Source organism: Ochlerotatus camptorhynchus, unplaced genomic scaffold (genome assembly GCF_037179485.1).
Source record: "Ochlerotatus camptorhynchus isolate MF236.1 unplaced genomic scaffold, CSIRO-AGI_Acam_v1.1 ptg000242l, whole genome shotgun sequence".
Lineage (NCBI taxonomy): Eukaryota > Metazoa > Arthropoda > Insecta > Diptera > Culicidae > Ochlerotatus > Ochlerotatus camptorhynchus.
Genome location: NW_027040732.1, coordinates 1,232,733 through 1,260,213, shown reverse-complemented (window position 1 = coordinate 1,260,213; position 27,481 = coordinate 1,232,733). Strand labels below are relative to the sequence as shown.

The 27,481-nt window shown below is 40.0% G+C and overlaps 1 protein-coding gene across 1 annotated transcript in view; it reads right to left on the bottom strand.

Moving 5' to 3' along the window:
• The window catches only part of Dark (Death-associated APAF1-related killer), an 85,844-nt gene extending 59,386 nt beyond the window's left edge, over window positions 1-26,458 (bottom strand). The window contains exon 1 of the mRNA XM_065225952.1: window positions 25,668-26,458. The gene's annotated coding sequence lies outside the window, so the exon portion shown is untranslated. The remainder of the gene's footprint in view (window positions 1-25,667) is intronic.
• Window positions 26,459-27,481: the final 1,023 nt, after the last annotated feature.

The window sequence follows — 27,481 nt, the reverse complement described above, 5'->3', positions numbered from 1 at the left end:
AGCTCGTTGCTTGTTAATCAACATTCACTCATTGAAAGAGCGTCGGGATTATGTTATGGTCTCTAACGTGAACAATATTGCTTCGCAACGCAGTAACTACGCAGTAAAGGAGCATTTTCCGTCGTTTCAATATTGCATTTCTATAGTTGCTTCTCCAAAAACTGCCCGTCGAAGCAGTTAGTAATATTATAACCAAAAGTATCATTGGTCACGAAAAAATATTGATAAACGCATGAATGTGAGTCGAGTATTAGTATAAAACAGTGAATATGAGTTAGTTAAGGTACATGCACCATTAATGACACATCCTATATATGCAATGACACCAGCCCAAGTAAAATTCCTAGATTTATCGATACTTTAAAGTGTTCAACAAGTCTTTATCACTGTATACAGAACCTTCATAAAACGAAAATTGTTAATTGGGAGTTTTTTGCTCTACCCATTTAAATCACATAGGCCTTAGTACTGATACATGCCAAAACAGGAGTACATTTTAAGTAGAGCCATTCCCTACTTGACTTAAACAATTAAGCCAAGAAAAATTAGAAGCCATAATCTCAAAACAAACAAATCGTATGCATTTTCACACCCCCCAAAGTCGCTGACCTACCTCAAGTTGAACTCAGCTGACAGCCAAAAAGCGTAACCAACCAGCGAGCGATGACTAATCACCACACCAAACCCATAAAACCCGGCTATCGCACGGTTGTTGCTAGCTGTCCTCAATAGCAGACAGAAACACATTTCGCCTTTGGGGCAAATTCTTCTGGGCACTAGTGCTCGCTCATCGCTATTGCAACAACGGTCGGCAAAGGTGAACGAACGGGAACTTGTCTTGCATTCCAAACAAAAACCAAATCCGTGAACCTTCGATTTTCGGTGCATCTCAATTCCAGTTCATTGACCGAGGAAATTGCAATCTTCTCGTCAGGGTCATGCTCGACATTTCCTTTCTTCCACAGACGAAGACTTTTCCCATTATCCCAAAAAAATGGGAAAAGTCACCGACCTACCCCAAATCCTGCATGGTCATCATTGTTCTCAATGACACAATCCACAATCCTTATGTGTTTCATGCTGGGATTTTCCTTGGACCGGTTCAACCTGGACTGACCTCGCTCGCTCGCTCGCGCGGTTTAGTTCCTAGCATGCGCGCTGCACAAAGGCGGATTTTTTCCGCTTTCCCACTGCAGTGGCAGGGCATGTGCTTCTTCCATGTGCTATCTACTACGACGACCACGATGCTATGTAAAACGTGTACACTATATCTCGTAACGTCACCGCTGCTGCCGCCGTTTGCCAGGCAGCCAGCACGACCAGTCAATGGGTTGCCGTTTCTTTGTTCCTTATTGTCCGGGTGCACACGTTAGTCATGTCGGGTCGGGTGTGACGGTATCTACATACTACTTCGCTACTACTAGACAGCGAGGGGTTCAACTGGGTAAGGCTGAAGAATAACTTTCGAATGTACTCTTGAGGAAATTAATTTTGATTGATAAATAGAACTGCAGTATTAGTATTTGCTTAATTTATAAAATTACACAATTTTGTACAACAAAAAATGCCAAGACCCCTCGGGAAAACTTGGCGGGAGGTGGTAGTAAAATTGTTTTCTTTCGACCGACGAAACCGAACCAACGATTGTCTAACGGACCCATCCGTGGTGGCGTTCTGTGCGCAACTGTTGGTGGCCTTGACAGTGGAAAATATCTGTGTCGTGTGCGGTTACAAAGCGAGGTCAAACTACGACGACGACGTGAATGTGGTGTGAAAATTTAATTCGGCGCCAACTGGGGCGAATTGCACGCGGGGATGCATAGATACTGTGCGGGCGTTGAACTTTCCGTAGCATCGCACATTGTTTGTATTGAGATGTTATTTGTGAAATTAGTGAACAATGAAATCATAATTTGTATTTGACAATCAGATCACACCTCCTTCTAGAATGAACAAACTATATAATACTTAATACTTAATACGATAGCGGCAGTATTGAGTCACCGGTTGACGTTAACTCCTTCATAAGCGAGCCAAAGTGCAATGACCGAAACCAGACTGCGGTTGGTTGGGGTAGGTCTGACGAGACACGAGCTAACGATCTGTCTCTATCGAATGCAAATTTACACCTTCTACCATTTGCCGACGCCGGTGGTGTTTTGGTTTGCTGAAGCGGTGTTTACAGTAGATATTTGAACTGCATTTTAGATTTAATGATGCCGATATTGATCCGTGCTGAGCAAATAAGATATTGAAGCATGTTGGATTCATTTATTCAGAGAGACCACAAAAGCAGGAGATAACCGGGAATTTGAAAATTAATCATGAAAACCTTGAACTTGCTGGAAACTGGGATAAACATACGCTTATTATCGTAATTGTAATTTTAAGAACTTCAAAAAATGTTGCAAAAATCAAGTTCAATGAGCATAAAAATTGATCAGTTGATTATTTTTGCCACATCACGTTTTTATTTCTACGAATAATTACTCGAATATGACGAATTTCGCATTATAAACTACGTAGACAGTTTTTGAGAGATTAATCGTTCCCGTTCTTAAGACAATTTAAAATAAGGATCGTTGACACTCGCCCTACCTAGTGATGCAAAATATCATGACTCTCACGTGAGACTCGTCTACGCATCAACCGACTATCGGTGACAGAATGCTTTGTCACGCAGTGAGAGGTGCACCCATGTCAAACAACAATCACCAGTAATGGTCGGTGCTCACAAGAAAAACGTTACACTCGCTGCTGATGATGAAAAGCACAACGAAAACAGTGAAGACTTCTGCAGTACTATCATGAGAAAAAGCGAAACGACAGAAATAAAAAAAAAAATGAAAACGATGCCTACGCATTCTAAGTTCGTCTCGACAGACACGACTGTGTGAGTTACAAACAAAGCAGGCAACATTAAACGGAAGCTGTTGGGCTAACTCACCAACACACTCACATAAGCAAGCAAAGCAGCAACTGGTTCAAAACGAGCACAGATGATTGTCGTGATTGTCGGGAATGACCAGATTGATGATGGATCACCACCGAAGACGACATTCACCAGTTGCTTTTGACTTCTTTCGCCAACTTGATGGATGGTCATGGAGAGTTCATCGACAAGCACATTGATAGGAATGTGCCAAGCGTGCCGTTTGAAGATCGTGATTGTGATAGGTTACAAATCTGGCCATACCACACGCCCAGCAGCGGCGGTCGTGTAGTGGTAAGCATGATTGCCTCTCACTACAAATGGCTTCAGTTCAATCCCAGTCGGCGCCGTCGAGATTTTATGATGCATAAAATGTCTGATCACGCCTTCCTTCGGAAGGAAAGTAAAGCCATTTCCGCAATTTTACATTTGTTAGATGTGTTGACACTTGGCAATCGACGAAACATATTTTGATTTATTTCACCTAAGCACCCTATGAACAACATTGATATATGAGGCATATATTGTAGCACCACATAACTCGAGTGATACATAATGTTTACGATTCTTGAATTCAGAAGAGCCGTGCGTTTATTTATTTCCAGGAGTTTGGATGGCGGCACTGCGGCAGTTTGGCGGCAGTGTGTAACGTATTTTAAACAGAGCGTAAAATCATTGGCTGCTTAGGCTGAGTGTGAAAGCACTGCACTATTCAATCCATTGCTCTGTGCAGACCGTTTGTACCAAACGGTAAAGGACAAGGCAATGAAAGAGCCAACAAAAACATTCAGTCACTCACGAACAGACGACTCACACCACTTGCCTTCGCTCACACAGCATGTAATTGAGTCATTTTTCCATAGAAAATGTACGCTCAGTCATTCAAAACAAGTATTGGGTACTATTACGAGAGAATAAACGTGCTGACTGAGCTACTGACTGAGTGCTCTGCTGTCAGTGAGTTGTTTACTTCCCAATCATTCTATCACTCATGAGGCAGTGAATGATGAGGCGCCGGCGCCGGTGGTGTAGTGGTAAGCGTGACTGCTTTCTAACACCCCAATGGGTCTGGATTCAATCCCCAGCCGAGGTCGTGGGATTTTTCTGAGGCATAAAAATCTCTGGTCACGTCTTCCTTCGGAAGGGAAGTTAAAGCCGTTTGTCCCGGCCCATGTGTGTTGAGTTGGTGCGATATCCTACGCAGGTGTGGAAGCTGCCTTCCTGCTGCACATTCGGTTGCCGTCAATGGATGGCAATCGATGTCCGTCGATGATTGGCACTAGATTGCGGTACAGAGATCGACGTTAAATAAAGGAAAAGAGAGAGAGAGAGAGAGAATGATGAGGCAGATGGCAGTTCATATTCATATGAAAATGACTCAATGAACCGGACTGCTTTGCTCACTGATTTTAAATATGGCGACTTGCGTCAAAGTTTGCATATGGCTCCAAAGGGAAGCGGAACATTTCACCAAAGGACATTTCGCCGAAGAACGTTCCGCCGAAGGTCATTTCACCGAGGAGCAAGCCATTTTCTACGGTTCGGTCTCGAAGCTAAGTAAATTTTGAAATCAGTCTTGAAAAAAGATTAAGAAGGTTCGATTTTTTCAACTTGGCAAGCTATTCACATGTAATGCTTCCCTCTTTTAAACATGAGCAGTTCTTTTGAGATTTAATGATTTAAGATATTTTAAAATAATAGATATTTTCGATTTAAAGAAATGCTTCCTTCTTTCAAACATGAGTAGTTCTTTCGAGTTGTACTGATTTCATCATCATCAACATTTTAGAAATGTTTCCTTCTTCATATCATGTTTCCCAAGTAACAATTCTGCAATCATTTGGCATCCACTCTGATTTATGGTGGTTTTATAATGGCAATGAATAATCCATTAAGTTTAAATACAGGATTTTACAGTGTAAAACGTTCCCGGTTAGTAGTTCACCTTTTTGCTGTTTTAAAAACATTTTACAGTCTGGCGAGAAGTAAAAAATTGTCTTGTTTTAAAATTAGATTCAAAGTAGTTCTCAATCCCTCAATCATAAACTTCATTAGCAATTTTAACGACCGAAAGGAAGTCGAGTTCAGTAAAATTTAGTTCTTTAGAAGAACCAGCGGAACGGGTACCACCAACGATTGAGCATCTGGTGGAGAAGAGTGAAGTGAGCGTGGTTCTCAAATGCATAAAACATTGTCAAAACAGTCTGAAAACAGACCAGCCTTCTCCAGACCTTGCGAATAGATGAAGATCGGAATAACTTGCGTCAGTACCGACAGCAAACCACTGAAACTGTCAGTTAGCGGAAACTAATTGGTTTCCGATCCATAGCTGCGATTTTATTCAGTGAAAGGGTCATCACTTGGAAAAAAGTCATTCAACCGTACACTCCTGCATCGTTTTATGATGCACTTCCAGAACCATCCGGAAGATGGGGATCTTTTCGGGAATGATCGAGGTTACAGCTGTGCGAAATGCGAAATGTTGTGAACACTTTCTGAGTAACTGCTTCCAAGCCATCGGGAGAGAATCGTCTGGAAGAACGCTGAATCGCACAACGCAACTATCGAAAGAAAAACAAACTTTGACGTTTAACATTCCGCCATAAATGCTGCCATAAATCTGTACGGGTTAGGATCAAACAAAATGGCTTTAGATAAATACAATTCAGTCTACAAGTTTTCTTTTTTTTTTTTTTTTTTTTTTTAACTCTTTATTTGTTCCAAATTCAAAATAAATTACATTTCATTTTTAACCTAGGTGCTCCAGTTACTACAGTAACTTACCAGCCTTAATTGTTATGATATATATCTAAGTGTTTTTACATTGTTCCTGCCTTGGCAATTCAGTATTTTAAACAGGTTTTTTAAACCTGCATGTCAGTATAACAATTGATAGCTTAAAACTAAATAACTAAAGCTAAATCTTATCTAAGTATAAAGGGAATTAATCGTTTGGACATTTGTGCTAAAGTCTCAACATTCGAAATTCTATGTACTTCGGTAGTACTGTACCAGGGAGGCAACTTCAAAATCATCTTCAGAATTTTGTTCTGAATCCTTTGAAGTGCTTTTTTCCTGGTAGTGCAACAACTAGACCATATTGGCACAGCGTAAAGCATGGCCGGTCTAAAAACTTGTTTAAATATTAGAAGTTTATTCGTCAGGCAAAGTTTGGATTTCCTGTTAATAAGAGGATACAAACATTTTATATATTTGTTACATTTGGCTTGAATGCCCTCAATGTGATCTTTAAAAGTTAATTTATGGTCAAGTATTAATCCAAGATATTTCACTTGGTTTGACCAGGAAATTGGAACTCCGTTCATAGTGACTATGTGGCTACTACTAGGTTTCAAAAAGGAAGCCCTGGGCTTATGTGGAAATATTATAAGTTGAGTTTTGGAAGCGTTGGGAGAAATCTTCCATTTTTGTAAATAAGAAGAGAAAATATCTAAACTTTTCTGAAGTCTGCTGCAAATAACACGAAGACTTCTTCCTTTAGCGGAAATGCCTGTGTCATCAGCGAACAAAGATTTGTGGCAACCCTGAGGCAAATCAGGGAGGTCCGAAGTGAAAATGTTATACAATATAGGCCCAAGAATGCTACCCTGAGGAACTCCTGCTCTAACAGGTAGTCGATTAGATTTGGAATTTTGATAATTTACCTGCAGAGTTCTGTCAGTTAAATAATTTTGAACTAATTTCATAATGTAAAGTGGAAAATTAAACTTTTTCAATTTAGCAATCAAACCTTCATGCCAAACACTGTCGAATGCTTTTTCTATGTCTAGAAGAGCAACTCCAGTTGAGTGGCCTTCAGATTTGTTTGAACGAATTAAATTGGTAACTCTCAAGAGTTGATGAGTAGTTGAATGCCCATGGCGAAATCCAAACTGCTCATCTGCAAAAATTGAGTTCGTATTGATGTGAAGCATCATTCTATTCAAAATTATTTTTTCAAAAAGTTTACTTATTGAAGAAAGCAAACTTATTGGACGGTAGCTAGAAGCTTCAGCTGGATTTTTATCCGGCTTCAAAATTGGAACAACTTTTGCATTTTTCCATTTATCAGGAAAGTATGCCAAATGGAAACATTTGTTAAATAATTTTACCAGGAAAGACAAGGTACTCTCTGGGAGTTTTTTGATGAGGATATAGAAAATTCCATCATCACCTGGAGCTTTCATATTTTGAAACTTTTTAGTTATAGACCTTACTTCGTCCAAATCAGTCCCCCAGGAATCATCAAAAATATTTTCCCGAGAGAAAATATTCCGAAAATCCCGAGCAACCTGATTCTCAATAGGACTAGTAAGACCCAAACTGAAATTATGGGAACTCTCGAATTGCTTAGCAAGTTTCTGAGCTTTTTCCAAATTTGTGATCAAAATTTTACCACCTTCTTTAAGCGCTGGAATTGGCTTTTGAGGTTTTTTCAAAATTTTTGTGAGTTTCCAAAAGGGTTTGGAACTCGGGTCTAATTTAGAAACATTATTTTCAAAAGTTTTGTTCCTCAGGGCAGAGAATCGCTTTTTAATTTGTTTTTGCAAATCCCGCCAGATAACTTTCATGGCAGGATCGCGTGTTCTTTGATATTGTCTCCTACGGACATTTTTAAGACGGATCAAGAGCTGAAGATCGTCGCCTATTATAATTGAATCGAATTTAACCTCGCATTTTGGTACTGAGGCAGCTCTTGCTTCAACTATAGAAGTAGTCAGAGATTCAAGAGCATAATTAATTTCATCTTTGGTTTGCAAAGGAATGTTTGGATCGAAGTTATATTCCATAAATGTTCGATACTGCTCCCAATCAGCTCTATGGTAATTGAAAGTAGAGCTGTTGGGATTTCAAATTATTTCTTGGGATGTTTCAAAAGTTACTGGAAGGTGATCAGAACCGAAGTCAGCATGGGTAACCAATTGGCTACAAAGTTGACATGAATCAGTTAAGACCAAATCAATAGTTGAGGGATTTCTTGTAGAGGAAAAGTATGTTGGACTGTTTGGATATTGAATAGTGTAATAACCTGCAGAACAATCATCAAACAGAATATTACCATTGTAATTGCTTTGAGCATTATTCCATGAGCGGTGTTTTGCATTAAAATCACCAATAATGAAGAATTTAGACCTATGACGGGTAAGTTTCTGGAGGTCATCCTTGAGAAAATTCTTTTGCTGGCCTACGCATTGGAATGGCAAATAGGCAGCTATAAACGTAAGTTGTCCAAATTTTGTTTCAACAGAAACTCCCAAAGTTTCAAAAACTTTGGTTTCAAATGAAGAAAGAATTTTATGTTTGATTCGTCTATGAATAATGATGGCAACGCCACCACAGGGTCCATCAAGACGATCATTTCTATAAATCAAGTAATTTGCGTCCTTCTTAACCTTATGGTCAGGTTTAAGGAACGTTTCAGTTATAACGGCAATATGCACGTTATGAACTCTCAAAAAATTAAATAGCTCGTCTTCATTATCTTTAAGAGATCGAGCATTCCAATTTAAAATGTTTAATGCTTTAAAATCCATTACTGAATTTTAAAGTCATGACAATATTATTAGCAAATTTTACTCCAGTTTGAATAGCATCAAACATGGAGTTAGATTTAAGCATATCAGAAATCATGTCAATTAATGATTTCTGTAAAAATTCCATTTTAGGGGCAGTAATGCTTCCTAAGTCAAAATTGTCAAAATTTCCGTTAGAACGTTGGTTAGTATTTTGATTTCTACCCGCTGCAATAGCAGCATAGGTAGCTCCATTGACTCGCTGAACATTGTTAGCAGCGAGGGGAGTGGGTACAGATGAAACATTTGAAGCAGGGGTGATATTTGTACCTACGGGTACGAATGTAGAATTTGTTCCTCGCTGACCGTTGTTAACAGCAGAGGAATTTGTACCTGGTCGGAAACGTGGAGCGTTTCCTACCTGTCGGTTAGAACGAGATTGTAGGATCGCTTTGCGAGTCTTACATTCCCAAAAATTGGATTTGTGGTTTTCACCACAATTTGAACATTTAAATTTCTTAGGATCTTCCTTCACAGGACAGTCGTCCTTTGCGTGAGAGGAATCACCACAATTCATGCATTTAGCTGGCATGTAGCAATTTTTAGTTCCGTGACCCCATCCCTGGCACTTACGGCACTGGGTGAGGTTTTGGAAATTTCCTCCAGTCTTCCTGAAGTGTTCCCACTTCACTCGGACATGGAGCATAAGGCTAACTTTTTCTAAGGCCTTAAGGTTGTTTAGTTCACTAGACTTGAAGTGAACTAAATAAAAATCATTAGAAATCCCGTTGCGCGAATCGCCAGGACGGGATTTCATTTTCATTTTGATTACTTGGAGTGGCACAACTCCAAGTAATTTTGCCAGTTCATCTTTGATCTGATCCAGGGATTCACCACTGGGCAGTCCTTTCATGACAACCTTGAACACACGTTCAGTTTTGGTGTCGTAAGTAAAAAATTTGTGCTTCTTCTCAGTAAGATACTTGAGAAGACATTTAAATCCGTCCAAGGTTTCAGCCAATACACGGCATTCACCCCGACGTCCAATTTGTAGTGAAAACTTAACTTTCACAAAATTCAAAAGTTCCGAAGTCCGCAAAGGCAAACCAACATAATGAACAGGTAGGGGAAATTCTCCTCTACCCGATTGTGGTTTAGGTTTGCGAATGAAGGTTTTGGTTCGCGAGAAAATGGCCTTACAAGGTTTGTTTACAAAATGGAGTTAAGGCCTTTTCATTTGTTGATCTTGTTTGATAGGTCGAAACTGAAAGTTTCCCCATTGGGGCCCAACCTGATCCGGTTTCGACGAATCTGATTCATCCATTGGACCTGAGAATGGTGCCACAACATTTCCTTTTGATACATTTTTGACGTGGGACTACGTCTGTGATTTCTATATGGGGGTACACTTTGTGAAAACCGAAAATGGAACATGTAACAAAATTATGAAAGATTTTTAACGTTAATAACTCAGCTGCCCCTGAACCAATTTCAATAATTTTAACACCAATCGATCAGACATATTCCTACGCATCTGTTTAAGTTATCATTTTTTAAAATGTCACTGTTGAAAATAACACGAATGTACAACTGTGGCTATGATATTTAAAATTATCACCGATTGCCTGCGAAAAGCGATTTCCCTAACACAGATTTCAAAGTTGAATTCCATCCGGTCTCACCAAACGGTATTTATTTGATCACCGTGTGGTGAGTGGTGGTGTTCTCTAGTTCACAACGAAAGGCTGCATGCAAGCAGTGAGCTGCAGCCCACATGACCATCCATAGAAGGAGGAAGAAGCCGCACAGCTATTGATCGGAATCAGTAGCTCTTCGTGAGTCGCTGTGAGCCATCTATGTCAAGCGCGTCATACTAAAGAATATAGACAGAGAGAACCCCAAATTCAAATTCCTATTCCTATACAAAACACAAGCTCCTGCTGCAGTTAACAACCAAGATTTATTATATAAGACCACTTAGTCCTACGTCACCATTTCGTACAACCCCATAGGACTGTCCCTTGTAGTTTTTAAATATGATAGGTTTGTTTCAGCGGCGCCGGTGGTGTAGTGGTAAGCGTGATTGCCTCTCACCCCAAAGGGCCTGGGTTCAATCTTAGGATGGGTTAGGAGGGGTTGCGAGAGCTTGTCTTTATCGATGTCATCACAGGCGCAGCAATAAAGCAAGGCCATGCTGGAAGCGGCTGGATGTGATTCCCAGCCTGGTCTAGGGATTTTTCGGATTGAAAAATGTCTCGACTTTCCTGGCAATAGATTGTGGTTGTACTTGTTGCTCAATAATATTAATGCAAAAATGGTACAGTTCTAAGCTCTCAATTGATAACTGTGGAAGTGCTCAAAGAACACTAAGTTAAGACCCGGTGTGAAGTCTCAGTGGGAACGTAATAAAACCAAAGGAGATGAAGATGTTTGATCCGGGTTCGGTAATACTGTTGACTTCTACCAGGGACGTCACTTTATTTGAATAGCTTCTGTCGTTGGACTTGAATGATCGTTGTTCGCTGTGGTTCGCTGTGCTATTAGGAGCTTGGTGACCTAGTTGCTACCGTTTTTGAATTCTGCCAATTTTTGACTGAATAAGCTAATCTGCAGTCAAAATTGTTTGTTGGGTCCTTCACATTGAAGAGTTACAAGGATTGCATCGATTTCTTATTGTTATTTATGCAATTCTTATTATAATTTTGAGCTCGTTATGGCGGAACAGAAATATTGTTCTGATCTATGTAATCCAGTCCTAGTTACGTATGGCTACAAATTTTCAGATTAAATTAGGTATTTTCAGAGATTTGTGGCGCCTTCGTAATCAAAATTATTAAGAGCTTCTAAAGGAACACAGCTACTTAATCAAAATGATTTTAAACTCGTAAAGATGCAACAAAAATATGTTAAAGCTTTGATTTGAGCCCCCCTTTGGACCCACAGCCGTCAAGTTCAGCTGCCGTAGCAGGCTAAAACTGATGCGGACTATCTCCAGGCAGCACCGATCCAACAACCACAATATTCGGTTTAAAGTTGCACGTGCAATCATCGACAGTTGCCTGCTCTACGGCCTCACCTGTTCAGCCGCCGAGAAACTAATTAAAACGCCCACTCCGACCTTCAACAACTATGTCCGCATTGTATAAGGCCTTCGAAGCGGGACTACTTCCTTTCCGGTTTCGCACGCATGAAGCTATAGTCAACAAGGCCGAAAAAACCACGGATGCTGATAGGATTTTTCTCCTCCCAGTGAACAAGAGTCACTGATCGGAGATAGAAGTTGGCAACTTCCACGAATCAAAATCGACAACCGGATAATGGACAACTTTGTAGGAGATAGCTCCGTGGCATTGTGAAGGTCAGTTGTAGAACTAACTGCTGGAATATACCCCAACTACACTCACCGGTACACTGATGGGTCACGGTCTCAAGCAGGTGTAGGCATTGGTGGTTTCGGTCCTGGTGAAGCGTTCAGCAGCAACCTAGCATTGCAATATTCGGTTTGCTTCGCCGAAGTCGTAGGCATCCAAATTACAGAAACTACTCTGTTCTCTCGTCTAGTACTGGTACTCATGGATTCTCACAGTGCCATCCAGGCTCTCCATTCTGAGACCCCAGTTCACACATGGATACAAAGTGTAATCCAGTTCGCGCCTACCAGCACTGTATACGCCTGGATTTCTGGCAATTGCGGAATGTCTGGCAACGAGGAAGCGGACAGCCTAGCAATGGGCGGGACCCTCGGCTCCCGCCATTACTCCTAGAATTTAATTTTGGTTTCTTTGTCTGAGATTTCACTGATGATGAAATATTCAGAATCTAAAAAAAAGCTAGTTACAAAATTCATGGAATTACCTAGCTCTGAGCATTTTCTTCAGATTGAGATGCTTAAATTTATGACATCTGGACGCTATTTGATTTCATTGCAAAAAGCATGAACAAAGGGTCATTGCTTGTTCAAATTCAGTAAGCTTTTAAGGCTCCCCCAATCGAGATCATATTCGTTGCTATGGAATAAATATAATCAAACTTATTGTTTCACCATTTAAATAAAAGTAAGGCTCAATGATATATTATTGTACACAGAAAAAATGAACCCAAAAACAAGGCTTTTTTTTGGGCAACAGACCCTCCCCCCCTAGGCCCCCTCCAAACAAATTTTCTAACTACACCAATGAAGCCAAATAGCAAATAAGGTGTTTGTGTATATTTTAAACTCTATTTTCGAAACACTTCGTTGAGGGTCCGTCTTCTGAGGCCCTATTTTCTCTTTTAAACTAGATGAACTAGCCAATGAGTTAAAAATCTTACTAATAAAGCTAAAAGAAAAAGTTGAATGGAATGGATAGACTAGCAAGCAGCAGATAAATGTAATCAAACAAACACGTAATATGTGAGTGTGACGCTGAGAAATTTCTAATAGAAGTGTGCATATACGAAGAATGCTGCATATATTGACGAGAATATGTACACATACATTTAGTTTTGCCAAAGGTCCTCAATAGCTCTTAGAATCACTCATGGTAGATCAATGACCAGGCTTCCGCACTCTGATTTTAAATTAATTAATTTGAATAAGTACCACCATTACTCAATATTGATTCTATGTGACACGAGCACGATACAGCCAGGAGTCTTCATTTACGGCGGATTGAAGATCAAGTGCTTTCTATGTAAGATGAAAAAGAATACATGGAAAGTACACTGCAAAGAGACAGCGAGACAGGTAAGCTAACAACAACAATAAACACGAACGTCGTTCCTAATGACCTAGAGTTGAAGTTGAAATACGTGAATTATAGAAAAAAAAAAAAAACATTGAATTTGTGAGAGATGATAATTATTTTTTCGAAAATTTTAATGTGTATTTCAAATCAAGTTTTGCGACTAAAAGATTACCAATTTCTAAAACCATCTTTTCAACGGTAATTGTAGTAGTTATCAAGATTGAACAGATTTATTCTCCGTCAGAAGAAAACAAATCAATTCATACCGTTTGCACTGTAACATGGATAATCATTCCTCACTCGGTGCAGCTTCTCGCAACGGAACAAAGAACGTAACACACGTATTCCTCCACTAAGGCTCCCATCACGCCACCATCGCTCTTCCCCGCAGCCGATGAACGTTTCACGCGTCACAAACTGCATTCGAAGGAACTGGCTCGATGCTTCTTCCTTTTTGTGTGTAGACAGACGGTGGTGGTGGCCCCACGTCTTTTTATGTGCTTGTAGGTATGTGCAATGCGGAGAGCGGTGCAACTGGTGCATGTACAATTGTAAACTCACATACACACATACAAGCAAAAGTCAAGAGCGAATGCTGCCCCATCGACGTTGCATGAAGGTTCACTGACGGTACCTACTGTCTGCCGGGGGTCTCCACCATCATAAGGAAACGTGTTCTTCTAACGCGTTAGTGTGCTACCCGGTTAGAATGTGTACGCGGGTAGATACTGATTCGAGTAAAAAGACACGATTCCACAGATGAAAAAAAAAAAACATCGCATCATATCGTTCCGGAGCTCTGGAAGAAGTTATGGTTTGACTATGCAACTGCAACTGAGGAGACCTTGACAGTGTGCTGGAGTGAACGTCGTCGTCGTCGTCGTCGTCGGTTTCTCCGGGTTGCCCTCCCGAGGAAGTATGTACTCGTAGAGAGCTGTGTTTTGCACCCGTTGAATGTCACGGCTTTTATGTAACCGTAGTCGATGATGGTGTTGCTACTGATCTGTGAAGTCTCCCATCGACGTATGGAAAAAGTGTAATGCAATTTTAACATTGCTTTTAGTGGCAAAGTTTTACGCTGAACGTGAACGACATAACGGAAATTGCATGGGTAAATTGTAAATTGAAGGATGTGAGATTCCAGTACAAATTCTGTTGTTTGTGGATAAGGAATTGGACATTTAGTTCACACTTATATTTTGAAGTCCCGTAAAACGAGGTATCTTTGATAATGCGGGTAACTTTGATAGTAGAATACAATGATTAAATTTACTCTCTGCACCTTTTTCGAATTGGAAACATTGGTTCCATATTGTAGATCAGGGCATTTCCGTTAATATGGTATATTGTTTTTATATTGTATGTGTTACATATTTTACAAACATATTAAAATTCAATTTTATTGTTTATCGCCTGTTTGAAAACGCACTCAAACCATCACTTATGAAATGTATTCCTAATACAGCCATCACAAATTAAATGTTGTATTCTTATTACTGATGATGTTTTCTGATTATATATTCATTCAAAGTTGCATATTTCAAGAACTAAATTATTTGAGTTTCATGCATTTTCTTCTACATTCAACGAACATTATCAAAGTAACCCAAAATCAAAATACTAATGTTCGGTCACAAGACTAAAAAAATTAGTGCAAATGATTTAATTTCCGTCAAGCATATTATTAACGAATTGACTCAAGGATCATCAGTACACGTTTTAAAAAAATTAAATTTTTAAAAATATAATTGCTGTCAAAAATATTTAGAATATACTTCAAAAAACTATCAATTTTACCCCGTTTTACGGTCCTTAAAATGATGCCAAAAATCGAAACGGCAAAGGAATATAATGGTTTAGCTAACATTGGATGTTCGCAGCCAGCCAAGTTTGCATTTATTTATAAGCTTTTTTTTTTAATAATAATCAAAAATAATGTGCAAAAACATTTTTTTGTTTCAAATGTCTTATCACTATTTTTGTTTTTTTTTCTCAAAATAAAAAAAGTAGAAGGGTCTGTGCCTAGGGGCACGAACGGAAGCTTGACGTAGGACCACTAGTGGACGGAACAAATATGAACATTTAGTTCTTTTAATTGATCAATCATCAAATATCTTAACTCTTTCCGTTTTTTATTTGTAAGCGTATCAAATTTGTAGTATCTATTTCAAAGAGAAAGTTGATGAAGAGAATCCAAGGGACTGTCAACTTGAGTATTTTCGATTCATCTACCAGAATTTAAAAGGTGTATTTTGTTTTTTTTTGTTTTTTATGAATGTTTAAGTTTTGTGCATTTTGGTATTAAAGTGTATTCAATTCACCCCTCACAGGGCTTTCTGGGGATTGAATATACACCCAAAGCGAATTATTTCCACTTCTCTCAAATTCTATATGGATTTTTACACTTCCTACCGGCGTGTTCTGCAAAATGGTCGGACGATGATTAATCTCACCAATACATTCGGGCCTACAATTCTACACCTTCTATAGAGACCAGGTTGAGCCTTGATAGCCAACTGCTTGCGGAACTGATGACCTTGACAAATGTCCAAATAATACTCTTTAACAAATTTTTGGTGGCCCTGAAAAGGACCGTTTTGTAGTGATGGTTGAGTAATGCTGAGCTGGGTGTTCAACACGGATGAGGCTGTCGAGCTGTATGTCGTTTGGATCGAGGGTGACACGCTTGGCATACATGACCGACCCGCAGCGACTCACGAAGAGCTACTGATTTCGATCTATAGCATAGCGGTGCAGCTTCTTCCTCCTTTGATGGTTGCTTATGTGAGCTCTGCAGCTCGCTGCTTGCAGGCAGCCTTTCGTTGATACTGGAGAACAATTTTCAACGCCACACGCCGAAAGCACTGCTACTGCTGCTACTAATTTCGACGACCGAACACCACCACACAGTGGTGTGGCCGTTGGGAGCGTGTGGTTCTGAGTATGGCGATGAGTGTGCAATTCCATCCTCCCTATTCGCACGCGCCCGAGGATCGGAGGCGAATGCCACTTCGACTTGTTTCGTCTACTTATTACTCTCTGACGACTGTGCTGTTAATTCGACGCTTTTGAACAATGCTGGACATTCACCAGTTTTTTCAATAGTTTCTTGTTGAAAATTAACATTCGGAAACATTATTATCGATGCGTAGCCATATTTCTGATCGATTGGTGATAAAATTATTGAAATTGGACCAGGGGCAGCTGAGTTATTAACGTTCAAAATCTTTCTTTATTTGTTACATGTTCCATTTTCGGTTTTCACAAAGTGTACCCCCATATAGAAATCAAAGACGTAGTCCTACGTCAAAAAAAAAAATACCGTGTATATTTTTCCTAGACACAATTTATTTTTCCGTACATCTTTGTCTCAGCCATTATTTTGGTTAGAAGTTTACGTCCTACGATTTGTTGAAAATTGTCAAATACACAATTTTGGTAAAATTGAATGGTCAAAATGGCCGAATTTTAGCACAAATTTGAATGATTACTAGACTGATGCAAAATTTGATTTTTTCGCTCCACAGTGCTTAAATGTTTTCAAATCGGGTCCTGATTAGCCTCCCTAAGTTACAACTCAGTTGGTTGGAAACAGGATTCGCACAAGCCATTTGAAGTTTACATGTAAATTACTATTTTTTTTCCTTTATTTACAAGGCTTTCAGTCATTGGCTGGTTCGCCTTGGGAACTCCAGAAGCGAGTTCCAAAAGGTTTGTAAGAGCTGCTACAGTGTTTGTATAACCATTAATACCATTAACATAAAACACAAATCAGTATAAACATAAAGGACACTGGCGTGGTACATCTGCGTTAATTCAGTTGGATTTCCAATTGGATTGCGGTTTGTTGTCATCAGGGTTCAGGGTTGAAACGTATCGTGGTGTATGCCGGTCATTGAAGGTTGCGTGGGTCGAGTAATTTAAATCATGTTGAAAAGTCCGGTTTCCTTCAGGAAGATGAATAGCGTAGCAGTCCGAACGGGATCATTGGAGAGGACCTCCCGGATGCTGCCGGAAATGTCGTAGCTTCTCCTGGTTCCATCGTATTTCGGGCATATGCAGATGAAGTGCTCGACGGTCTGTGGGATGTGGCAGTGGTCACATATCCTCCGGAAGGGTCCGTCCCCCTTATAGTTGTAAGAGAGGTTTGTGTGGCCGGACCGGAGTCGCGATAAAACAACCTGCTCACGGTGGAGGGGTGGATCCTCCCATCTGCTGATGTCCCCTTTTATCTTCCGTATAAACAGTATACTTCCGGCGAGCCAGTCCCGGCTCCAGGATTGGTCTACGGTCTTGGTGACCCACTTCTTCAGATCCTGCCCGGGGACCTTCCGGGTATATTTGGACATACGACGGCCTGATCCGGCGAGATGATCAGCTTTCTCATTCCCTTTTACACCGCAATGTCCAGGCAACCAAATGAATACCGTGTTGGGTGGCGCGTACTCTTGGATGGCCTGTATCCAGGGGTGCCTGCTGGTTGCGGATTCAAGTGCAGTGACTACACTAGCAGAGTAAAGGGTGATACGGTCAAAATTTGGTCCATATCAGCTTGACGTATTTCTTTCAATTTTGCATTTAAAAAACCTGAACACCCCTCATTTTGAAGGTGTGTGTGTGTAGAATGTTGCTCCTATTTTGATTTTGGAATTCACTCTTCAGTTGTCAAAATGCCGTCCAAGCAAGGAGAGCAGCGTATCAAAATTTTGCTCGCGCATCGCGAAAATCCGAGCTACTCGCACGCAAAGTTGGCAAAATCGCTAAAAGTTGCCAAATCAACCGTTACAAATGTAATTAAAGTGTTTGGGGAACGTTTGTCGACAGCCAGGAAGTCTGGCTCGGGGGGAAATCGAAAACCGGAAGCCGCTGAGACGACAAAGAGAGTTGCCGGTAGTTTCAAGCGAAACCCTAACCTCTCTCTCCGAGATGCCGCAAATAAGCTGGGTGTATCGTCTACAACCGTGCATCGAGCCAAAAAACGAGCCGGACTATCGACTTACAAGAAGGTAGTGACTCCAAATCGCGATGATAAACAAAATACGACGGCCAAAGCGCGATCCCGGAGGCTGTACACGAAGATGCTGACGAAGTTTGACTGCGTGGTAATGGACGACGAAACCTACGTCAAAGCCGACTACAAGCAGCTTCCGGGACAGGAGTTTTATACGGCAAAAGGAAGGGGAAAGGTAGCAGATGTTTTCAAGCACATGAAACTGTCAAAGTTCGCAAAGAAATATCTGGTTTGGCAAGCCATCTGTACCTGTGGCTTGAAAAGCAGCATTTTCATAGCTTCCGGGACTGTCAACCAAGAAATTTACGTGAAAGAGTGTTTGAATAAACGTCTGCTGCCTTTCCTGAAGAAACACGGTTGTTCCGTACTGTTTTGGCCGGATTTGGCATCTTGCCATTACGGTAAAAAGGCCATGGAGTGGTACGCCGCCAACAACGTGCAGGTGGTTCCCAAGGACAAGAACCCTCCCAACACGCCAGAGCTCCACCCAATTGAGAAATACTGGGCTATTGTCAAGCGGAACCTAAAGAAGACCAAAAAAACTGATAAGGGCGAGCAGCAGTTCAAGGCAAACTGGCTTTCTGCGGCGAAGAAGGTGGACAAGGTGGCTGTACAAAATCTGATGGCAGGGGTCAAGCGTAAGGCCCGGCAATTCGGATTTGGAAAAGTGGAAGCCTAACTGAATATTTTTCCTGAATTTTATACTAATTGAACTTGAAAAAGAAATTTAATTTGATTTTTTAAATAAACGATTTCACCGATTTACACGCGTTTTCCCTTGACCAAATTTTGACCGTATCACCCTTTATGTGAAAAGTGCGATTGGCCGTGTATCCGGGGTAGTAACTGCGATAAAAGCTGCGGCTGCCTCGGCGGAAAAAATAGAGCACTCATCCGGGAGCCTGTGACACTCCTTTAGGTGGTCACCGGAGATGCCGATGCCCACCCTTTTCTGGGCTACGGAACCGTCCGAGTAACGGATGGCGTATCCAGCGTACTTCCTTCTCTGCAAATCCAATACCGCCTGATTTACCGCAAAGGGATTGGAACCAGCCTTGAAGTGCCGTTTGCTGGTGTGGTCGGTCTTAATTGGCGGTTTGTTCCAGCCTCTGGCACCAAACCAAAGTGTCTTGCACACTGGGGGGAGAGCTCGGTTGGACATTTCCCTGAGGAACTTGTTGGCCTCCTTTAGGAGGGAACCTTCCTCGTCTGTACCTGACGTTATCTCATTCAGCCCAATGGCGCGTTTGCATATAGTCCCGGTAATCAGGCGGTCGAAGGGGAGTACTCCTCCCTCAATGCAGGCGGCGATCCCGGGGGTAACAGGAAGGAGTCCGGAAGAAATCCGAAGTGCTTGCTGGTAGACTGGTGTAAGCCTTTCCACCAGGCGCGGTTTGGCAAGGTACGTAGCCTCGATGCCGTAGGTCAGCCGCTAGTCTACTTTAGCCTTCGCAACATTGAAGCGTGAGGTCCGGTTGGCGTTAGGATGTCGACCTGCTAGTGTCCTCAGGATGTTTAGGCGCTGTTTGCAGGCACTCTTTACCTCGTTCAGGTGCGTGTTTAATGTAAGAGAGCGGTCGAAATGCACACCAAGTATCCGAAGGGTTTTTCTGAACGGAATTACCTCGTCCTGGATGCTGATCGATCTTCGTGCTGAGGATCCGGTGATTCAACGGACAAATATGAGTGTACCCGCTTTTTGCTGCGGACATCTGGAATCCCGCGTTTTTTTCGAGATGTAGGCCGTGGCTTGAATAATTTTTCTTCGAAGAGCTTTGACAGTTTCCTTAATTAATTATATGATTTGAGTAGTAGCTATACTGAAGATCCGAGAGATGTCGCCCCTTCAGTGGTAGGAAAATCATTTTTGCAGTATGGAGAATATCAGAAAATCCACGATTTGGGACTAAACATGCTTTCACAGAAGGAAACAAATAAACGAGTGTTTACCTTATCACCATAGTAATGTACTCGTGCAATTTTTGTGCACCTAAAACTGCCCATAAAGACGATAATGAATAAAAACTGAAAATTTCCATGCATTTCCAAATGGTTTCCTACCATCCCCATACATTCGAAGTGACTGGCCCTCTGGATGTGGATGATCTCAAAAACAACAAAACATGATTAATTGCCACAAGGACGATGTCGTCTGCATACACGAAAATGAAGATTCCGACCGGCAACCTCGTAAATACCCCATTCATCCTAACGAGAAAGAGGGTGACCGCTATCATCGACGCTTGCGGTACGCCACACGGCGAATGAGAACGACTCAAATTTGAGTTTAGTTCACATAATCGCCAAAAGTGCAGGAACTCAGCGATAAGTAAAATTTGTCTCATGTTTTCCGAGGATTCTCGAGGGAAAAATTCCCGAATTTGCGAAAAGTGAAGATTGGATTCACTCAGTCTATTAATACTACTCCGAGACTAAATAAAATTTTCGCCAATTTCCTCATTTTCCGGCAGATTTTTTAAATTTTCCACAGGAAACCATGAGACAAATTTACTCATCGCTGAGTTCCTGCACTTTTGGCGATTATGAGTGAACTAAACTCAAATTTGAGTCGTTCTCATTCGCCGTGCAGTCTCCGGTGTAAATTACTATGGGAAATCTCAACTTTTTGTTCATTGCCTTCTAGTATTTTTCCATATTGAGCTGCGAAACAGTTCTATAGCCATTCTTCTAGAAAATTTTCTCAGCTACAACTTTGCTGAAGATCGTTTCTATGTAAAACGAGACAGGAAAAGGCTATTAATTATTTAAGAGATTGGTAAACTTATGACATGATCAAGCAGCTGCTCTGTAGACAACACTGTATTTTGCAGTGTGACATAGTAACCATGATTTTTGTGTCCTATTCAACGCCCCAGAAACACCAATGTTGCCTGCTGAGCAGTTGATTGAGCATGATCATAAGAGATCTGCGCATTGAACCATTTATAACTTTCGATCCTTGCATTTAATCAGCAAAGTTGTAGCTGCGAAAATTTCCTACAAGAACAGTTGAAAACTTTTGAAGCAGACCGATATGGTGAATTATTAGATAGACATGAACAAAAATCTTGGTTTTACCATAGTAATTCCCATACAAACTTCAAATGGTTTGTGCCATCTCAGTTTCTCACCAAATGGGTTCAAATTTTGAGTGGTTAGTCAGGATCCGATTAGGAATCGTATCAGTATTGTACCCATAGCAAACAATTCTGCAAAGTGTCATGCAAATCGGAGAAGGTCGAGTCTGATCGATTCGACATATGACGTGGAATTGCTCTATATTGGAAAAGGGAGCTTCTTCCAGTATTACTCAGGATAACGTTCGGGAAGCCACTGGAGTACTTTCAGGGAAATTGATAAGCATGTTTAAGTGAAGTTCAGGAAGCTTTTGAGCAAGTCAAGGGACGATTTAAGGTGAGTTTCAAAATCTTTCTGGAAACGTGCAGGTAAATTGCGGGAACATCCTGTAGATGTTTAGGGATGCTGTAAAGGCAAACTCTAGATTCTTAGATTGGGCTGGTTCTGGAAAATCACTCGGCAAGTTCAGAGAACTTACTGGTCAATTTGATGGTCCTTCGAAGGCTACTTTAGGAAACTCTCAGATTGAGTTTATGGTTCTACATATTGGGGGAAATTCTATAAATTTAGTGTGTTTAAGGAGACTCATGGGTAAATTCCGGGGTGGGAAGTTTTTAATAAATTCAACCTTCTTTAGGTGTTGGGGTCAATATGACACAAAATGAACTTTCAAAACGGAATAACTTTTTACGGTGAGTATCTAGAGATCTGATTTTTTTTTTACTTTTCCTAATTTCTGACGTTTCTGAATTTAAATTTTGGACGTTTCTGAAGGGGTATAGAAAAAACAAACTTACAAATGAGGTGTTAACGTGTCATACCCAAGTAACAATTAGGGTTCTATGGGGGTTCTGTAGACTAGGAATAAGACTTGTAGCATGTTTTAAAACCGTGATAAAACTTACAATGTTACTTGGGTATTGAACTTGATTCCAAATTGCTTTTGGATAAAGTTTTCGCAATCAAATCTACATGTTTTTATAGTCAAATAGATTTTATGTCAAGTCTGTATTTTGAGTTTCTGGCATATAGAACCGATTTTGACGCCAAATGAAGTCAGTTTTGGGCACAAAGCTGTTGGTATGTTGGTCTCTCATCAATTATCATAAATCTTGTAGAAAATGAATCCTAGATGCATCAACATAAATAGTGAAATCAATACCTTACTGAGGACAATTGATAGACCTAATCCGGATGTTCCGGATACCGGTTCTAGTGGCCATAATAAACTTTCTCATAAGAATGGATTAGGTCACTTAGTTAGTTACCAGAATATTGGCAAAATATTCTAAAAAACGTTTCATACGCATCAATTTGATGTGTTTTGATGTGTCGTTTGACCAACCGGTGAACACTCGTGTTTGTTTCAGTTACCGTGGGGACGTAATTTGTGATTAGCCCCGGTCCCTTTCAAATTGTATCATTATTTATGACGGTCCTTATATTTGAAATGACGTTTCACATTCATCTAGGGATGGCCGACTTTCATTCGAATAATCGATTAATCGATTAACGAACCGAAAAGTAAAAGATTTGTAATCGGTCATATCATGCCGATATAAGCATTAACATCTCCAGAGGGTCATCACCGATCGTTTCATACATGTGCTGCACTCTCATTGGTGGAAAAATGGCAGCACAGCGAACAAAAAAAATCGATTAGTTGTTAATCGAGTAATTAAAAAATGGGACATCTCTGATTTTGGTGTGAGTTTTGATAAAAATGAGCGCAAAATTTCATCTTTACCGAGGGGGCAGCAAAACCACAAAATTACCTTGAATACGGGGGGTATTCATTGGATGAAAGGGACCGTGAAAGAGGACACTAAAATAGAAAGTTTTTCTTCCGACAGTTTCATCTTAGTATTCATCTTTGGTATGACCATTCTTACGAGAAAGTTGAATGTGTCCACCGGAACCGGTATCTGGAATATCCGAGTTAGGTCTCAAGAAGCAAGTAACCACCAAAAAGGTATTGATTTCACTATGTGGATGCATCTAGGGTCCATTTCCTAAAAGATTTATATGATATTTGATGAGTGGTCAACATACCAGCACTGTGGTCAAACTTCACTTCGTTCGGCATTGATTCGTTGTGGTCAATCGCGTCAAAATTGGTTCAATATTCCAGAAACTCATAATTCAGACTCTGACATTTGTTTTTCTTTGGCTTGTTTTCCGTCGATCTTGTTTTCCGTGCTGAGCACCAATGCTGAGGCAGCTCCCATACCTGGACCCTACCTATCAACCCATCAATTCATGAACCGGGGACCAACGGCTTTAATTCCCTTCCATTTCCATTCCATTTCCATTCCATTTCCATTCCATTTCCATTCCATTTCCATTCCATTTCCATTCCATTTCCATTCCATTTCCATTCCATTTCCATTCCATTTCCATTCCATTTCCATTCCATTTCCATTCCATTTCCATTCCATTTCCATTCCCATTCCATTTCCATTCCATTTCCATTCCATTTCCATTCCATTTCCATTCCATTTCCATTCCATTTCCATTCCATTTCCATTCCATTTCCATTCCATTTCCATTCCATTTCCATTCCATTTCCATTCCATTTCCATTCCATTTCCATTCCATTTCCATTCCATTTCCATTCCATTTCCATTCCATTTCCATTCCATTTCCATTCCATTTCCATTCCATTTCATTTTTTCTAATGTGTGTCAGGAATTGTCTATTTCCCAATAATCTTTCGAGATCCATAGCAAATAGGGTTAATATCCCTAATGTTGGCTTAAGTGTCAGTATTATTTGGCCCATACATACATTTCGAAGGAAACAATTTTTTGCTAATTTTTCACTAGTAACCATAAATATCTATTTAATATTTTTCGGGGCCTCATAGCCTAGTCAGTAAAGGCACAGTATTACCAAGCCGGAGGCGGCGGGTTCGATTCCCGGTTCGGTCGAGGGAATCTTTCGGGTTGGAAATTTTCTCGACTTCCCTGGGCATAGAGTATTATTGTGCTTGCCACACAATATACAAATTCATGCATTGGTATTGGCATCGAAAGCTCTCAATTAATAACTGTGGAAGTGCATTTAGAACACTAAGTTGAGAGCACGCAATAAGCTTATATGCATTAAGCAATATGCTTGAAATGCGAATAAGAAGAAGAAGATAAATATCCATTTGTGCTATCCAGATAACGCATTGTTCTAAGAAAAATCTAAATACATGAGATTTTTATCGATGGGCCCACTCTTTAGATCCTGGGTCTGGCGGAGACGTAATGATTTTCAAACCAATATGACCTCTCAAAATCGAACCATTTTTTTTGGCTGTTGCAAGACGGAAAAAGATGAAAAGTATTGAATTCTGAGTGAAAAGCCAATAGATATTTTTTCACGAATCACTGAGCAATTTCACATCAAATGACGAATTGGAAAAACTCGACTCTCTCCGAGTTGAATTAAAGATTGCATAATTGTTTGTTATGGGACATGATTCACATTTTTGATAGAATTCGGCTATTTTGGATCTTTTAAAAAATTCAAAAATTCAAATAACGGGTTTTCAGTACTTAAAAAACCAAGTAAAAATACTGATTCCTGTAAAAAATGCATTTGAAGATCTAGCTGAAGCTCTACTTTGAACTAACCTATGATGTTACTAATTACACTAAAAAAATGTAGCACGGAAACGACACTTCTGATTGAAATGACGTCTGAGATAAAGCTGTAGAGAAAAATAATGCTTTGCTGGGAAAAATATAAAAAAAAAATGTTTGAAGTAATTTCAAGCAAAAATTAAAAATAAATAATGTTAAAAACCTAAACATTTGAAAATGACCGATTTAAAAAATAGCTCATGAAAAATGCAAACTTTTGGAATGCTTAAAACTATAGATAATTAAAAATTCACAAAAATCGTAAATTTTTTGGATCTTATTGAGATTTTTGGAAAAAAATATGAATCAATGCCCATAACAATTAATTGCGCAAAGTTTCATACAACTGATTTCAATTCATGTATTACTATTTTGCTTGAAACTACTCCACTTTAAAAAAGTTTCCATGATCATGTTTCGTTTCACCAGCGCATATGCTATGCATGTACACAATCTTCACGTAGCTCCACATTCCAATTGCAATCGAAAAACGAAAACATCAAACTCAGTAACTACATTGACTGCCAGACAGTCACGCATTGATCTGTTCTGTTTGTCAATTTGAAATCCATTTCTTCGCCAGACCCACTTTAGATCAATAGGCCAACATAAGAGCCATTTCCCCTATTTAGATTCAGAATTTTCCATTCGTTCCATTTCTAATTCACAAAAATGCTTAATTCTTACTTCTAAAATTGAATATGAATCAGAATCCTGTGAGGCTTCCAATCTTTATTAAATTGTAACTATGTCTATTAAATTGACATTACATACCTGTTATGTGATAAAATTCGAGTACAGTGAAGATTATTCTGCTAAGATGCTAGATGAGTCTATGTACGACGAATCCTCTATATTCCTGCGCGCCTTGCATTACTTTAGCTACTTTCGAATTAACTATTAAACGCGATACATATTTCACTAAACACAAAAACACTCACTTAACACTATTTTGTTTTTCATTGAGAAACATTGTTACTATGCTTTCGTTATAACAATGCCATCACTTCACTTATCAACTTCCCATTGAAGCGCTCGTACCATGCACATGCATTAGATGTTATTATATAAAAACAGCACCTTCCCGATTCGGTATAAATAGGTACATTGAGCAGGACAATTCAAAACACGACAGAATGAATGTATCACACCAAGCAAACACCAAACGGAACAAACCAACACAAATTGCACTAAAATGTAAACCTTAGCCGTGACCGCACGTACACTGCTGCAACTGAACTCGTCGCCAGTATCGTGTAGACAAGGCAAGCAAGGAACGAAGATAAACACAACCATCTAAAAGTACAACCGTACTAATTATAGAGGTCCTCATCCTACTTCGCTGGTAATCCTAAAGCTTCATCTTCCACTTGAAAATTTCACCATTTTCACTAATCACATTTAATTTGTGCGTTTTCGAGAGCATTGCAGTCCTTTTCGATGACTGAAATCTACACTAATCGAGTCATTTTACTACTATCAACGGGCGACGGAAAAAGGGTGTGTTGACGGAACACGTCCTCAAAGCAGACACAAAGTACGCCTCGAAGAGAGCGAAGCTTGAACTGGACTGTTGATGGTACATAGGTATAGATACATGAGTTCGTGAGTTGTACGAAGGAAAATAAAATAAAACGGACGGAAAGTTGCTCTCACTACTGCTAGTGCACACGGTTTGAAAACATTGCGAGCATAGTATGCGTGATGCTCGCTCGAAAACCATGGCAACGTAAGTATTATGAGAATGAAGTGGGTTCAGTAGGCAATGAAAGCGCAAGTTTTCGTGCAATGTGTGTTTCTGGTGTTATTCGACTGATAGGTAATGAGTTTTCGATTAAAGGTGGCATATTTTTGCAAAAATAACATGTAAGCAATTTTGAGTTCTGTCAGTATTCAATAGGAATCACATTTCAAATAGTAAAGTTTTTAGAGTTGGATCAGATTGAAGCATTCAGGTTCACATTCACCAACACTGCTACAAGCTTATTGTTGGGCATACCTCAATGGCTACTCTTTCTGGTACGTCCATAAATACCGTCATTTTTGAATGTATAGCTTTTTCAAATTAATGCATATAATGATTTAATTCAAGCATGAATTTTAAATGGTATAGTAATAAAAATAAATTAAATGCGTTACGTAGTTTTTGTTAGCTAATAGTTAATCAACTCAAACATAGGTGTCGATATTCAGCACTCAGCATTAAGCATACATATTGGTGGATATCTTTGCTAAGAGTGTTTTACTTTGCACGTCAAAGTGCGGTTACGTGACTAACCGTTTTAGTGATACATATTAGGTACCAACTTATGCCAAAAGTGTAGAGCTACTATTTTTATATTTGCTGGTCGTATGTCCATTGATGTGACTTGACCTGATGCACAATGCTACATTAGTGGTCCAGAATGCAAATTTAGGAGGAACGATACATTTGACATGGAAGTTGCTAGCCAACAGGCCTTTGTCTTGGTACAAGCATAGAGGTAACTCTAAGACTAGTAGGTCCCGAAGAAACGTGCTCAACTTTTTGGCTCAGCTCTGGTACTATCTTCGGTCCCAAGCTTATCGATGCACCCCTCGAAACATAG